General features: G+C 38.7%; 1 protein-coding gene across 2 annotated transcripts in view; it reads left to right on the top strand.

Annotated features, from left to right (window-relative positions):
- The window catches only part of MRPS28 (mitochondrial ribosomal protein S28), a 116,903-nt gene that overhangs the window by 74,571 nt on the left and 25,991 nt on the right, over positions 1-16,341 (top strand). The window lies entirely within an intron of this gene.

The following is a 16,341-nucleotide window of genomic DNA, read 5'->3' on the forward strand; positions in this document are numbered from 1 at the left end:
GTGTATTTTGGTCTTTTAGAAGAAAGTGCCTCCCAAAATTTTAAAGAAAGAAAAACTTATATATGTACAAAAATAAGGGTTGATATGATGAAGGGATGGAATATGACTGTAAAGATGGAAATTATAAAAAATTTTATAAAAGGAATTGATAAGAAGTTGTTTGAAAAAAGAAAGAAGAGGATTTAAAAAAAGAAAAAAAAAGGGAGAGGATGTGATCAGGCAGGGGAATAGAAAACACCATATACTAGAGATTTAGGGTATATTTTAATCTGTTAGAAGAAACTATCTCAAAATTTTAAAGAGAGAACAACTTATATATATAAGCCAAAAATACTGGTAACTACTATGAAGGGATAGAATATGACTCTAAAAATGAAAAATAAAAATGTTTTTTTTAAAAAAAGGGATTGATAAGATGTTGGTTGAAAAAGGGAAAAAGAAAAATTCAAAAAGAAAAAAAAAAGAAAAAAAGACAGTTAAAAAAAAATTAACTTTGAAAGACTAAAGAATCATGGTAAAAAAGCCATGAATTCTATGTGCATTATTCCCCTAGCGCTGGCGTTCTGCCGTTCTCATTGATCGGTAAACTTGGTCTTGGCTGGCTGTTCTCGCTGATCTTCTGGGGGAGGGGCCTGTTGCCATGGTTCCCAAATGTCTCTGCCGGAGGCGGAATTGCCCCGCCCTTGCCCCCTCCCGGCTAAGTCATCTGCTCGGGTTTGCTCTCCGGGGCTTTTGTTCCCTGCGAGCTTTCCGTACAGCTTTGGAGGCGGAGAGTGAAAATGGCGGCCTCCCAATCTCCGCCCCTGGAGGAGCCAAGAACTCGGGGCCCCGCTCCTCAGTGAGCCCCCAGAGAAAAGCCGTCAGTCACTCCCGTCTCCCCGGTCTCCGGCCGCACTCCGTGCTCACCCGGCCTGTGACCGCGCGTTTCTGTCTCTGGCACCGGACCCCGGGTGGAGTCTCCAAACCCAGCAGATCCCTGCGGTGCGCTCCCGCGCGGCTCCTCCCGGGGGAGGAAGGTGAGTCTCCCCGGATCTGCTGCTTGTTGGGTCCCTGCTGGAGGAGCAGGGGCCCGACTGGGCCGCGGATCACGGTTTATGGCCACCCCGAGCTGAGAGCCCACGCCTGGGCTCCGCCTCTGCAGCCGGCTTCCCTGCTCCGATACCTGGGAGCTCTGCCACACTCAGGCATCCCCCGTCTTTCTGTGACCCCGAGGGTCCTGAGACCACACTGTCCCACAAGGTTTCCACCCCGCACTTAGCCACCGGAGTGACGTCCCTCAGCGGAGCAGACTTTTAAAAGTTCCGATTTTGTGCTCCGTGGTTCTATCACTTGCCAGAAGCGGCCGACGGAGGCCCCTCCCCCGCCGTCTATCCTCCCAAATATCGCCTCAGATTCACTTCTCCGCACGTCCTACCTTCCAGAAAGTGGTCGCTTTTCTGATGAGAGAGTTGTTGCTCTTCTTTTCTTCGATCTCCTGTTGAGTTTGTAGGTGTTCAGAATGGTCTGATCCCTATCCAGCTGAATTCCTGAGAGGGGACGAAATCCAGGTCTCCTACTCCTCCGCCATCTTGCTCCGCCCCCCAGTACCACACTTTTTAAGTGTGTGTATTTTTAAAAATTAAAGTATAAAAAATATATACAGTTGACTCTTGAAACAGCCCAGGGGTAGGGGCACAAACCCCTATGCAGCTAAAAATTCGTGTGTAACTTTTGGCTCCCCAAAAACTTTATGAATAACCTATTGTTCCCTGGAAGCCTTGCTATAACATAAACAGTCAATTAACACATATTTTGTATGTTACATGTATTATGTACTGTATTATTACAATAAAGTAAGCTAGAGAAAAATGTAATTAAGAAAATCATAAGGAAGAGAAAAGACATATACAATACTATACTGTATTTATCAAAATAATCCACATATAAGTGGACCCACACAATTTAAACTGGTGGTGTTTAAGGGGTCAAGTGTATATTATATATAACTATGTTTATTTAATATATAGTTAAATTTAAATATATATATGATATATATTTAGTATTTATATGTTATTTTTATATATTTATATATAATTATATATAATTTTTATTATTTAAATATCTATATTTTTATATCTGATATATATTTATATATCATATGTATATGTCATATGTATATGATATATACTTTTTTAGCTTTAATTAGAATCAGATATAGCAAAGGATATGGAGGAAAAGGGAAAGGAAAGGCCCTTCTTCTCTGCAGTTTTCCAGCCAGGGGGAATCCAGCTGAGATGGCACAGTAAGGAAAGCTGCCGGTCAGGCATGAAAGGTTCAAACCTTCATCAAACCTTAAGGTAGTGAACCTAGTCCCCATGAGACTGGAGCCTGTATGCCCCTGAGTCTCTTATCGCACCTGGAATCAGTATCCCAGCCCTGACAGGATACCCATCATAGACTGGAAATTTAGGTTTTCCACTCACAAAATAGAAGTTGGTGTTACCATCTCTATGAGTCAGGCTTCCCCAGAGAAAAAGAACCAATTGGAGATACAGATACAGCTGTAGATGATTTATTTTAAGGAATTGGCCCACACAATTGTGGAGACTGGCATGTCTAAAATGCGCAGAGCAGGTCAGCAGGCTGAAAACTGACGCAGGAGTTGATGCTGCAAAAGACATCATATATGTCTTTTCCTTATGATTTTCTTAATTACATTTTTTTCTCTAGCTTACTGTATCTTGGTCTTGAGGCAGAATTTCTTCTTCAGACAATCTCAGGGTTTGCTCTTAAGATCTTCAACTGATTAGATGAGCCCCACTCACATTTTTGAGGGTAATTATAAACTGGCGGCTAACCCAATCTCTACACAATACTTTCACAGCAACACCTAGATTAGTGTTTGATTAAATAACTGGGTCCTAGAGGCTGGCCAGATTGACACATAAAACTAACCATCTACTATATATAACACCAATCAGTGTAGAAGAAGTAAAGCCACAGGTATTTTTAATAGCATTATTGCCTACGAGATAAGAGAAATGACCACTTTGGGGGGGGCAGGGCGGGTAGTAGTGAAACCTGGGAAAGAGACCCATGGAGCGGCCATTCTGGGTCAGGCATTGTAAAGGGTTTGTGTAGTCGTATCAAGAAGAATTCACAAGCATGTTAATTCCATTATTCTTCATCATGACTTTCTCACCTTCAACTGGCAAGTATAAAAGGGATGGATCAGAGAGAAACCATTGGAAATGTTGCCACTGGGGAGAACATACTCAACATATAGCACTGTTACACAAATGACCATCCCAAATTAAAAGGACGTATCAGCATGTCTCTGTCATGCTTCTCTAAATTGGGGATATCTGTCTCTTTATATGTATCAGTCTGTCTGGCTCTCTATAGTATATGATTGACCTCTCCGTCAACCTTTTTTTATTTCATTTCTTTCCTCAGTTGTCCTAAAAGGAATTTTAAAAGTCATTTTTGTTTCAGTTGTGTAAATGAGATCTAACCTCCTGGGAAAGGATAGTTCTCTTACTGCTAACTACTCTATAGCTAGAACTATATGCATCTACAGACAGATGCAGCTCCAGATCCTGAAGAGAGTCTGGTAGACACCCTGCCTTGGGAGCAGTGTACCGATGGAATTGAAAACTCACTGTCCTCCGCAGCCGCGAGGACTGCGCAAACGCCTGGTATCATGAATCCACAACCAGAGGGGCGCTGTGTTTTTTACAAGGGAGGGAAAGGGCTGCAGCCCGCGAGTGCAAGCAGCTGCTGTTTGTTGTCTTCTACTGTGAGAGCACCTTTCTGACAGGTTCTCAGGCTTGAATCTGAGGTCAGAACAGGCTTACAACAGGAACCCCCTTTGCACCGACAGCTGCTCTGTTAGTCAGTGCACTGACTTCAGCTCCATGGCTTCTGAAGAATGTTTAATAATTTTCTCACTACCAAAAGTTATCTCGTAGAAAGCTGTAATCGTGTGTTTTAACTGGTTTTGTTTTTTCGCAAGAGATTATAATGCCCCCCCCCCCAAATCTGATGAAATTTTTGTCCCTGGCCTGCTCTTGTGTGCTTTACCTAACAAGTTTATCAATTTTATCTAATTGTAACTGTTACTATTCAATCTTCTCTTTATTATTATCTGGGAATAGATAATTTGCCTTCCAGAACTAGTCAGCTCTCAAGAGAGGCCCTATCATTGTATTGAACAGCTGGTTCTTATAGCAGAGAAACTCCCCATGGAGGAGGTAGGAAGAAATCCACTAGTGAGAACTGGGATGTCTTTGTTGGTGCACTTTCTGTGACGGTTATTTTGCCATGTGGTGATGAGGTTCCAGCCCATTTGGATCTTTTTTATTGTATTTTTTAAGGTTTTATTTATTTATTTTGCGAGAGAGAGATGGAGAATGCAGTTGTGCGAGGGAGGGGGAGAGAGAGAATCTCAAACAGACTCCTTGTGGAGTGCAGAACCCAATGTGGGGCTGGATCTCACAACCAGAGATTCTGACCTGAGCGGAAATCAAGAGTCGGGCACTCAACCAACTGAGCCACCCAGGCGCTCCCCAGCCCCTTTGAATCTTGACACCAGAATATTCCATAGGAAAAACATTTCTACCTGTACATGAAAACTATTTCATGTCATTCTCTTGCCAAGTAGAGTGTGGTGACATTTCTGTTTCCAATGGAAATATGTTTGTTCCTATTCTCCATTTATATGGTATGTAGTTCATTGATGATGAGCTGGATATTAGAAGGCTGGGTAGGAAGAGAAAGAAAGTAGGCTTACTAAAAATGTAGTTTTCTTTCTAATATTCCATGTTAAGTCCATCATGATAATATATCCCAATTTGAATGAATAAATTTTATCTGTGGTCTTAGAAACTGCTGAAAATAATCTTAACACGTTTTGAAAGTAAGTATTTTTAAATGGTTTGATTTTAAAATATGGGCTATGTAATATATAAAATTCACTTGGGGAAAGGGAGGCTGGGAACATGTCAAAGGGATGGACAGTTATTTTCCAGAGTTGATAAGCTAGGTTTTTTTGAAATCTGTATTACTATTAAAAGTATATTATCATATGTATCAAGGTGTTTTCAGCATTTACAATGCTTTCAGCTGCAATTAACAGAAAACCTCACTTTAACTATCTTAAACAATAAGGGAATTTATTAACCAGCATAACAAAGAATCCAGAGATGGGGCAGTAATTTAGTTGTGAAAAGAGCCCTAGGTCCTCCTCTTTGTAACTCTAGTCTAACCAGGCCCTCCTACCCAGACAGGTTATACTCAGGCTTGATCTCTTACGGTTACAAAGTGGCAGTGGATGTCAGGCATCACATCCAGAATTGACAACTTACAGATGCAGAAAAGCAGGCCTCTCTTTCTTGCGTCTTCTTTAAGCGTAAGAAAACTTTCCTAGAACTTCCCCTGCAGATATTTTTTCATATATTATGGCCAAAATTTCATCACATGCCTAGGTATAAAACAGTCATGGACTCGGGGAGAGACCACCATAACTGATTCAGACACTATCTTCTAAGGCTCACTGCAAAATTAACAGGGTTCAGTGCAAACTGAAAATGTGGTGCCCAAGCCAGGGGGTAGGGAAATTAATCTACTCTTCCCTTGAGCCCACCACCCCACTCCACACAGGGGAGGGCAACCATGAGGGATTGCTGCCTGCCTGCCAGGATGCACAGAGATACCTCTATTGTGCATGAGTGGGAGGTGCCAGCCAGTTAACCCATGGGACGTGGCACCATCAGCTTGAGGTAGGAATGACAACCTACTCTCCTTGCACTGAGATTCTTAAGAGTAGGTGTCCAATCTACGCATGTGCTCAGGCCCCCATTATGGACTGTGGGTGACAGTGAAACATGGGCTTTCCCCACCCATCTTGGGATGGAAGAAGGTAGCTGAGGGCTACCTTCACATGTAAGCCAGGGCTCCAGTCCATGCACCATTGTTCCATCATATTTCACTTATAAAACACAAATGCAAAGATAAAGTTCTTAAGAATTTCAGGTCAGCGACCACAGAGCATTAAACTGCAAGCACAGCGCCTTTTGGTGCATGAGGCCCTGAGTGACTGCACTGGTCATACTCTTACTAAGTATCATACTTACTAAGGTCATACTCTTACTCCTACTAAGCTAAGATCTCCTTGGGATTGGGACTATAGCCAGCCACCCTGACAAATATCAGGGTGGCTTCCTGAACATTCAAAATGGGGCTTTGTCAGAAAGGAAGAAATGGAAGTGAGAGAGAAGAGTAGGTAATAAGTTGGGAATCAACAGTGTCTGCTGTAAGATGCCATGACCAGAGAAAATGCAGTGATTTGGAATATTAGCCCCAAAGTACAACTCACAAGGGCAGATGTCTGAATTCACATTGGATACTCCAGGATGGTTAGCGGCAAGGATTTATTTATTTAACATTGGTTAGCACTTGTCATTTAGTCTGATAAGGAAAAGCCCCTACACTCAAAATTTTACTTCAGATAGCACAAGACATTTATTCTAACTATATTAGTAAAGATACTTTTAGATTTTTGTGAAATTATTCTTATTTTCACTCATATATCTAAGACACTTAATTATTGTTACATATATTACAGTTTACAGATAAATCTTATTACTATATTACCTAGGTCATTTTGAAAGAATTACCAGGTAACTTTTTTCAGTAAAGGTTTTGCTAGAGAATTATGCCCTAATGTCCTAACACATTTTATATAATGAGTTAACTTCTTATGCTTATCATCCTTGGGAGAATTGAGAAGAAAGTCATTGAAGTCATTTTCTGTGGGGCTTAATTGTCTGGTGAACCCCAGTTGAGAAAGGCTGCCAGAGAAATACGTTGAAGACCAGGGACTTTGTTTAATTCAAGCTCCTTAAAAATAAAGATCACCACCAAAAAATTAAGTAAGCAGATGTTTTATTGATAATATAAAAGTATTGTTTGAAAGAATGTATGAAGTATGAAAACTTTTATAGTTGTACCCTTGGGGTAGAAGAATGAGATCAAGAAGATGAAATAAGGAAACGCTAATCAAATTTTATGATCATATCCAGTATTTTATTTTTAGTTGGTGATTCCATTAAGTCAGGCTCCCTCCCATCCCAGAGACTTGGTGTTTGTTGACAAATCATTTTCCCATCAACAAAATGAGAGCCATAAAAAATGATTGTTTTGTCATTTGAGGAGAACAACAATTATTGTGAACTAGCCCTTATGTAAATATATTATGCCAAGAACTATAATACACATATTATTATACTATATAATATCTGATCTTAAGAGATACCTGAGAAGGTGGAATTCAAGGATAATATTTAATAAAATATAATTGTGGTGACAGGATCTGTATTAAAATTTAGGGGTTTGTTTTTGCTTCCAGAGTTCAACCAAACTACTACTTTATATTGATTCGTTGATGTAATTTTTTTACTCGGCTACTGATGGTCAAGCACAAGCAAGCTTATCCTGCCCTGTTTGATTTCCTACTCTTTGTCAACTCATAAGGATAAGAGAAAATAAGTATCGGGTACCAAAATCAGACAAAAGTGTCACCAAAAAAGAGAACTACAGACTAATATCGCTCATGAACTTGGATGCAAAAACCCTTAACAAAATGCTAGCATTCCAAAAATAATTTTTTTAAAACAAGTTCATTCCAGAGTCTGCTGGTTGGTTTTCATGGAGATCTTGTACGTGTTTTATGTTTATTCCCAGGTATTTTATCTTTTTGTTGTTATTATTGCCAGTGGTGTCTTATTCTAATTTTTGTTTGTATATTATGAAGACTGCTTGATTTTGTATTAAATTTGTATCTAATTGCCTTCCTAAATTTATAGTTTGTATTACTTATTGTTTTGATTGTTTTGGATTTTCCAGGGCCACCATCATCTGTGAACAAAACATATCTGCCCCCTTCCTAATTTTTATGCTTTTTATTTCTGTTTTCTAAATACATTGGCCAGAATGGCACTTCTGGGGAGAACATAACTTACAGGAGTATGCCACACTGGAAATGTAAACTACAATAAAAATACAGTGTTCCTATAAAATATTAGAGGAATGGCCAACTCTCTTGAATCTTTCTTAATAAAATTTCTTTTTAAATGCAAAACTACAGAAAATAGTATAACAGCTGCCTGAATGTCCACCACCTAGAATTAACAGACTCTGACATTTTGGTGGTTGTGGTGGTGGTGATTTTACTTCAGACTTCCTTTTAATCAAAGAAACAGATATCAGTAGATTAAAAAAAATGGAAGTCCCCTTTTATATAGTTGGGTGAAGCTAAACTGAAACAAATCCCAGAATTCTACTGGCTTACCACTATTTCTCACTCACATGAGCACTGCCATGTAACTATTCCTGGTTGGTAGCTGGCATTTCATGTGGGGATATAAAGAGCCAGACTCTTTCCATTTTAGGACTCTACCACCTTCAGCACATGGTTTCCAAGGTCATAGTGCTCATGCATAATAAGCAGATGGAAAAGCAAAGAGAGATTGTGGAAGGCGCTCCCACTGTTTCAGGTCCTTGGTCTTCATGTGACAATGCCTCATTTCTGTTCATATTCCATTAGTGAGGAAAAGTCACAGGACCACATCTAGATGTAAGGGTGCTTGGAAATAAAATCCTTGGCCTCCTGGCAACAGCTTATGAAGAGGGCATACAAATCTTTGATGAACAGCTAGTTTTCTCTGGTATCTTTACTTTGTTCAGCTTCCTTGTACTATTTATATTTACCTTTCTCTCCAGAGGCGGCTACCATCTTGAATGTGTAGCATATACTTCAGGTTCTTATATTTTTGCTATGTGTATACATAACCATAAAAAATACATACTGCTTTATATGTGTTTTTGTTTGTGTTTAATTTTGTGTCACTTTGTAACATTTTGATCAACATGTTTTTGAAATCTAAGAATCTACATTGAGATCTAGTTCATTCATTTTAACTGCAATATAAATTCCATTCTATAAATATATCCCAGTTATTATTTATACTTTTCCCTATTGATGAACCTTTAGGTGGTTTCTAATTTTTAATTATTTATGAACATTATGAACATTAGCATTCTTTATACATGTCTCCAGGGACAAATGCATTTGTTGCCTGTTATTACCTGGAAACTTAAATGTTGGGTTGAAGACTGTGTATACATACTCTATTTTATTAGATACTGCCAAATTACACTCTAATGTTTTTACTCCATTTTACACCCAGAGTTTATGGTGGTCCACATTTTCTCACGTACTCACTAAACTTGAGGAAATTTTTAGACTTTATTTTGACAGTCTAATGTGGGATATTTTGATCTGCTTTTTCCTAATCTCTATAAAGTGATATTAAACATCTTTTTCATGTCTGTTGGCTGTTGAGGTCCCTCTCCCATGAATTGACTGTTCATAGTCTTCATGCATTTTTTATTTGATAGTTTACCTTTTTCTCACTGATTTATAGTTTTTGTGTATTCTGCATATTAATTCCTTCCTACATGTGTTACAAATTCCCTCTTTTCAGTTTATCTCATATTTTACCTTTTTCACAGTAACTTGTCATGCAGGGGTTTTAAATTTTGATATAGTCAGCTGTGCTATCTTTTCCTTTATGAGTTGCTGTGTAGTCTTAAAACATGGCCCCCAAACCCTTTGACATTCCTCCATCAAGAGAGTCTGTATCTCCCCTTAACACTGGGCTAAGTGATTCCTTGAATAATAGAATATAGCAGAGGTGACACTGTGCCAGATGTGGGGGCCCAGGCTTTAAGAAACCGGCCTTTTCCACTTCCTGTCTCTTAGGATGTTTTTAGAATATAGCCATCATACTGTGAGGGAGCCCAAACCCTGCAGAAAGGTACACGTAGACAAGAACCAACAGCCAGTACTAACTTGCCATCTACATGAGTGAGCCACCTTGGAAATGGATTCTCTAGTTCCGGTCAGACCATCCCAGTGACATGGCATGGAGCAGAGATGAGCTGTCCGTGCTGAGCCTTGCCCATATTTCAGATTCTTGAACAAAATGAATGATTGTTGTTCTTTGAAGTCACTGAGTTTTAGGGTAATTTTGTTATGCAGCTGGAATAATAGTATTTTGTGTCTTATCTGGAAAAGCCTTTCCTACCCCGAGGTCAAACAGACATTTCCCTTGTGTTTATTGTATTCAAAACTTGATTTTTCATTTTGTAATATATCTGCAACTTATTTTTCTTATTGTAATAAAAAATAGAATTTAACATTTTAATCATTGCAAAGTATACAATTTAATGGCATTTAATATATTTACAGTGTTATGCAACCATTACCACTGTCTAATTCCAAAAGTTTTCATCACCCCAAAGGAAACCCTGTACCCATTAGGTAACTTATTTTTATGTATGGTTTGACATAGGGATCTAATTTTTTTTTCCAGATAAATAGCCAATTTTCCTAGTATGATTTATTGAATAGCCCATTCTTTCTTTCACAAATGTAAAATGCTTTCTCTATTTTTTTTTTTAAGATTTTATTTATTCATTCATTTAGAGAGAAGGGGAGAGTGTGAGTGGGGGGAGGAGCAGAGGGAGAGAGAGAATCTCAAGCAGACTCTGCTCCGAGCACGGAGCCTGATGCGGGGCTCAATCCCATGACCCTGAGCTCATGACCGGAGCTGAAATCAAGAGTCAGATGCCCAACTGATTGAGCCACCCAGGTGCCCCAAAATGCTTTCTCTATTGTATACCAAGTTTCCTACATATAGTTAGGTGTTCTCTTAAGGGCTGTTTATTCTTCTCAGTTCTCTCTAATATTTATAAAATATATTGCTTTATTGGCCAGGCTCTATCATCTCTTTAGTTCTTGTGTGTTTGTGTGTATTCTTTTCCCTAATAAGCTATAACAGATCTCTGAATGGCCTTCCACGTGACCAGGATGCTAGACTTTGCAAAATTACATACTGGCTCCATTGAAACTTACTATGCTTTATACATTTTGGTGTAAAGTCGTATGTTCTTATGCAGATCAATCTAACTATATTATTAATAAATGTGCTTTGATAGTAATAGTCATATGTTGATTTGAAATTTTGTGTTTGGCAAGATCGTGGCTTTAAATAGGATTATTTTTAAGTGTTTAATACATACCTTACTACTGTTCCACACTGACCTAAGCCAGTGTGGTCATGCCCTGTTTTTAGCAAAATCTCAAGACAAATTCTAAAAGCAAGTATCAGACAAATTCTGTTGCACATATGGACACATATATAGAGATTTATTAACCAAATATTAACAAGCAGGCACAAGGCAGTTTTTGGAACCTGAGGAAACCCCATCTCTGAGTCCTCAGAGAGGCTTTGACCAACATGGCAGAAAGGGGTCACATAAGGGAAAATTCTGCTCTCTTCATACCAGCAACTGGCAAATAGAATCCTCCACATTCATGGCTGGATAGAGAAGTATTTAATTTAAAGGGGGGCATCATCCATAAGGGAAAAGGATCCATGCTCTAGTGAATTCCTATGCTTTTTTTATGAAAGGCTGGGGCAAGTTGTTAAAATACTGTTTAGCCAGTCCATATTTTGCAAATGCTTTTTATTTAAAAAATGGGGCCCTATTTTTAATATTCATGCTAGTTATAGCCCACTGTTTTCACCAGTGAGACCTTCTCTGACATTTAATGTAGTAATTAGCCAAGGTTCAGTTGTCTACATAAATATAGACAACAGAGGCACTTATAGTAGCCACCCCTAGAATATGGATTTTTATTATGACTACAATTGACCACCCTCTGAAATGTATATATTTTAATATGTCAAAGTAAGTTGCAGACATCATGATCAAGTATAGTCAGTATTTTTTTAAGTAAAAATATTTCCTAAAAGAGAAATACAAATATCAGTTCTGCCTACAAACTTTATGTAGGCTTTTAATCCATTCTGAATGTATGGAAAGAGGTCCATTTTAATGAAACAAAACAGTCTTTCTTGGAAATGTTAGTTCCCACCAGATCATTGCCAGCCTCAAATTCTGTTGTATCTTGGTATGATTCTCAGATTTTTGAAGCTTTATAACAATACTAATGTTAGAAAAATCAATTGCTGTTAGTAACTTAAAATTTTGGATACAAATCTTCAAGATGCTTTATTGCTTAGTTTGTTAAAGTAGAAATTAGGACTTACATAAGTGTTTATAAATAGTAAGGTTTTGCTTCTGTGCATAGAATGCTGAGCAATCTAAAAATAAAATTGTCAAAAATAATGTCATAGCCCATAAATAAAATAATTTGGAAATATGTGTTATCCGTAAAAATTAGTTGTATTTATTCTTTTCTTCATTTCTTATGTCTGTTGTCACATAGCACACTCTATAACAGTATGACAGGCACGCAGCTGCCTTCACAGCCATTGCCAGTGCTGGAGATTTTTCTAGGCCTTTAGCACTCTTCTTTCATCTGTAAGGACAGGCAAGGCAGCTGTCTTTATGTACTGGTGTGGTGTTGGCATGGTTTGCTAAGGCAGCTGCTGGTCTGACTTCACAGCTGGGGAAATAGCACTTGGTATTAGCAACAAAATTTAACAGAAGTATGAAAAAGACAATTGGCAGGGGGAAGTCTTTTAATCTTAGATCTTGGCCAGTTCAAATGAAATGGGGCTATTGATTCCTCCTAAAAATATAGGTAATTAATGGAAGGATATTGAAGTAGTTTTAATTGAGTTTCCTGGTAGCCTTTTCTTTTCTTTTTTTTCCTTTTCTTTCTCTCTTTCCTTCTTTCTTTCTTTCTTTCTTTCTCTGTTTCTCTCTTTCTTTCTCTTTTTTTCAGAATCTCCCCTTCCTGACTAATTTAGGACTGGGACATACAGCTGTGGGTTTTTTGTTTGTTTTATTCAAAAGTGGGCTACAGAGTCAAACCTTTTATCTATGGACAGCATATGACGGGTTTTTTATATATTAACTATGGCTATAATACCTTATTAGAAAATTTAAGAATATTTATTAATTTTTTAATTTTTATTTATTTATTTATTTTTTTTAAGATTTTATTTATTTGCGAGAGAGACAATGAGAGACAGAGAGCATGAGAGGGAGGAGGGTCAGAGGGAGAAGCAGACTCCCTGCTGAGCAGGGAGCCCGATGTGGGACTCGATCCTGGGACTGAAGGATCATGACCTGAGCCGAAGGCAGTCGCTTAACCAACTGAGCCACCCAGGTGCCCTCTTTATTTTTTTTAAAGATTTATTTATTTTAGAGAGAGAGAGAGAGCATGAGAGGGGGAGGGTCAGAGGGAGAAGCAGACTCCCTGCCGAGCAGGGAGCCCGATGCGGGACTCGATCCCGGGACTCCAGGATCATGACCTGAGCCGAAGGCAGTCGCTTAACCAACTGAGCCACCCAGGCGCCCTAATTTTTTAATATTTTAAAAGACCAATTTAATTAACTTTAAATGATAAAAGTGCACAAATACTGGTCTAGTGTTGTCCAGAGATCAGTTTTGATGAAGTCCGGGAACGCACTTGAGAACTGTTGGGTAAATTCACATTGACCTCGTAACAGCTCTGACTTTAGGCTTCCAGGACTGGTCCTCTCAGCTTTGTTGACAGAAATTTCATGAGAGAAACTAGTGTTACAGAACCAGATGGATGTGGACATTGCCTGCAGTTGCTCATTTAGCCAGAAATTTGGGGATAATTCTGGGATTTTGAGACTCGTCCTCATCCTCAAAATCCCAGAGATGTCAGTCATGTCTTTAATTTGAGCATAGTCAGTTCTTGCAACTGAGCTATCCTGAGGTAAGTATAAAGCACTGTTCCTGCTATTGACAACTTGTGAATCTCTTGAAAATGTGACTTTATTTCCACCTTTTCCCACCACACTTCCTTGAGTGTGCAGCCTGGATCGGCCAGGGAGTCAGTGTGGACTCTGTTGCCATCTATTTACCCACTTCTGTGGAATTAAAATATAGTCCCTGAACCTCCTCAAGCAACTCAAATATGTTCTAGTTTTTACTCTGCAATTTTAAGTTCACTGTGCTCAGATCTCTTGTCACCTCAGTAGGAAGCTGTGTGCACTAGTTGAGTCTTAGATCTCCAGGTGATTTATCCGATTTAGCTTACTTATTAACCTCCTCAACAAATTTCCTTGCCAGCTGACCACATTAAAATAAGTTAGGGACGCCTGGGTGGCTCAGTCGGTTAAGCGTCTGCCTTCGGCTCAGGTCATGATCCCAGGGTCCTGGGATCGAGTCCCGCATCAGGCTCCCTGCTCCGCGGGGAGCCTGCTTCTCCCTCTGCCTCTGTCTCTCTCTGTCTCTCATGAATAAAAAAAAAAAAAAAAATCTTAAAATAAGTTAAATGCACATACTATGCTTTACCTTCTTTTTAAAAATTTTTATTTATTTATTTATTTATTTATTTATTTATTTATTTATTTATTTATTTATAGAATGCATGCACACAGGGGAAGGGACAAAGGGAGAGAAAATTTCAAGCAGACTCTGCACTGAGAGTGTGGAGCCCATCCCACTCGGGGCTTGATCTCCCAACCCTGAGATCATGACCTGAGCCAAAACCAGGAGTTGGATGCTTAACCAACTGAGCCACCCAGGCACCCCATATGCTTTGCCTTCTTCCATAGCAGCTGGTCAGAGTAATTAGCATGAGCATGAACATGAAAAATGTTTTTCATCTTAATCTCTTTCTCTCTAATTTATAATATTCAAGTCATAAATTATGCTGAATAATAAAATGGAAGATATACATATCTACCTTCTCTTTTCAGATCTGATTAAATTGTTGAAACAGTTTTCTCTTTCATTCCAAGTGACTTACCTTTTGTAATGAATTTAACTTTTTTTTTAAGATTTTATTTATTCACTTGAGAGAGAGAGAGACAGAGAAAGCATGAGCAGGGGAGAGAGGCAGAGGGAGAAGCAGACTCCCTGCTGAGCTGGGAGTCTGACATGGGACTCAATCCCAGGACCTGGGATCATGACCTGAGCTGAAGGCAGACGCTTAACCATCTGAGCCACCCAGGCTCCCCTGAACTTAATTTTTTAACACTTAAAACCAAACCTTTCAAAATCATGCTAGCTAATTTGACTTAAAAAGTTGAGTCTAAAATCTTGGAAGAGTCTGAGTTTCATTATAAGCAGCATGTTGATTTAGGAGGACTAAGGGCAGGAAGTTTGACTAGGTGACTTCTCAGAGAGCCTCAAGAATGTAATTTTTAGACTACATTTAGTTTGTTTTGTTCCACAGATGTCTTTCTTAACAGTTGTGTAGTGTGGGGAAGTGAATGTTGAAGATCTCTGGCTTTAAGTTTATACAAACACAATGTGTTATATACAGAGAAAATAGAATAGTAGTTACAGCTTTGTACTATTTGAGCATCTTTTTTCAACTGGTGATCTGAAAGAATAGAGGGAGTAATGGATCAAGATGTTATACTGCCTCATTTGGGATTGAGGAAGGACTAAAAGATTTGAGGATTTTCATGTATTACTTTAAGATTTTATTTATTTATTTATTTATTTATTTAGTTAGTTAGTTAGTTAGTTAGTTAGTTAGTTAGTGTGAGCAGGGGAGCGGCAGAGGGAGAGAGAGAATCTCCGGCAGTCTCCGTTCTGAGCATGAGCCTGATGTGGAGCCTGATATGGGGCTCGATCTCACAACCCTGAGATCATGACCTGAGCTGAGATCAAGAGTCTGAGGCTCATCCGACTGAGCCACCCAGGCACCCCTTTCATGTATTTCTCTAAATGATTAAATTTATAAATTAACTACCAAAGATTATATGTCTCACTTTTTCTCAAAGACATATTTTTTTCTAGCATCTTGGGACTAGCATCTCGTTAATCTGATTTAAAATTTAAATTTTATTTTTAAGCATAGGTTTATATCACTGATTTGTCTATTAGTAAGAAGAAGGGATTATACCTATTTACAAACGATGGTTTCGTTTCAGGTATTTCAATACTGGGTCCAAAAAATCATGAAATATAATCAATGTTGTGAGCTTCATTGCCTTTTCATGTGTGAGAAAACTCTTTTCAACAATTCTTTCTACCCAAGGGTACTATAGATTGCTTGTACTGTCAATACTTTCCTCCATTTCTTTTGTCCAATACAATGCACCTCCTTGTCCCCTTTTTTTGAGAGTGGTGGTAGAATTTCACCTAGCATTTAAAATGTAGATGATGCATTGTTTGGAAAAGTCGGCTTTGAAGAAAGTAGTTTAAATCTAAGTGAATTATCACCTAGGTTGTGTGTGTACCTAAACCAGCAATCCGATACTGTGGGAAAACTACACGCAACTTTGGAGATGGTGAAGAAAGAAAGACTCTGCTGTATAGATGCTTTTGCTGTGA

Source organism: Mirounga angustirostris, unplaced genomic scaffold, assembly GCF_029215605.1.
Source record: "Mirounga angustirostris isolate CCGP_5_RB_7025 unplaced genomic scaffold, mMirAng1.0.hap1 SCAF_4, whole genome shotgun sequence".
NCBI classification, from domain to species: Eukaryota; Metazoa; Chordata; class Mammalia; order Carnivora; family Phocidae; genus Mirounga; species Mirounga angustirostris.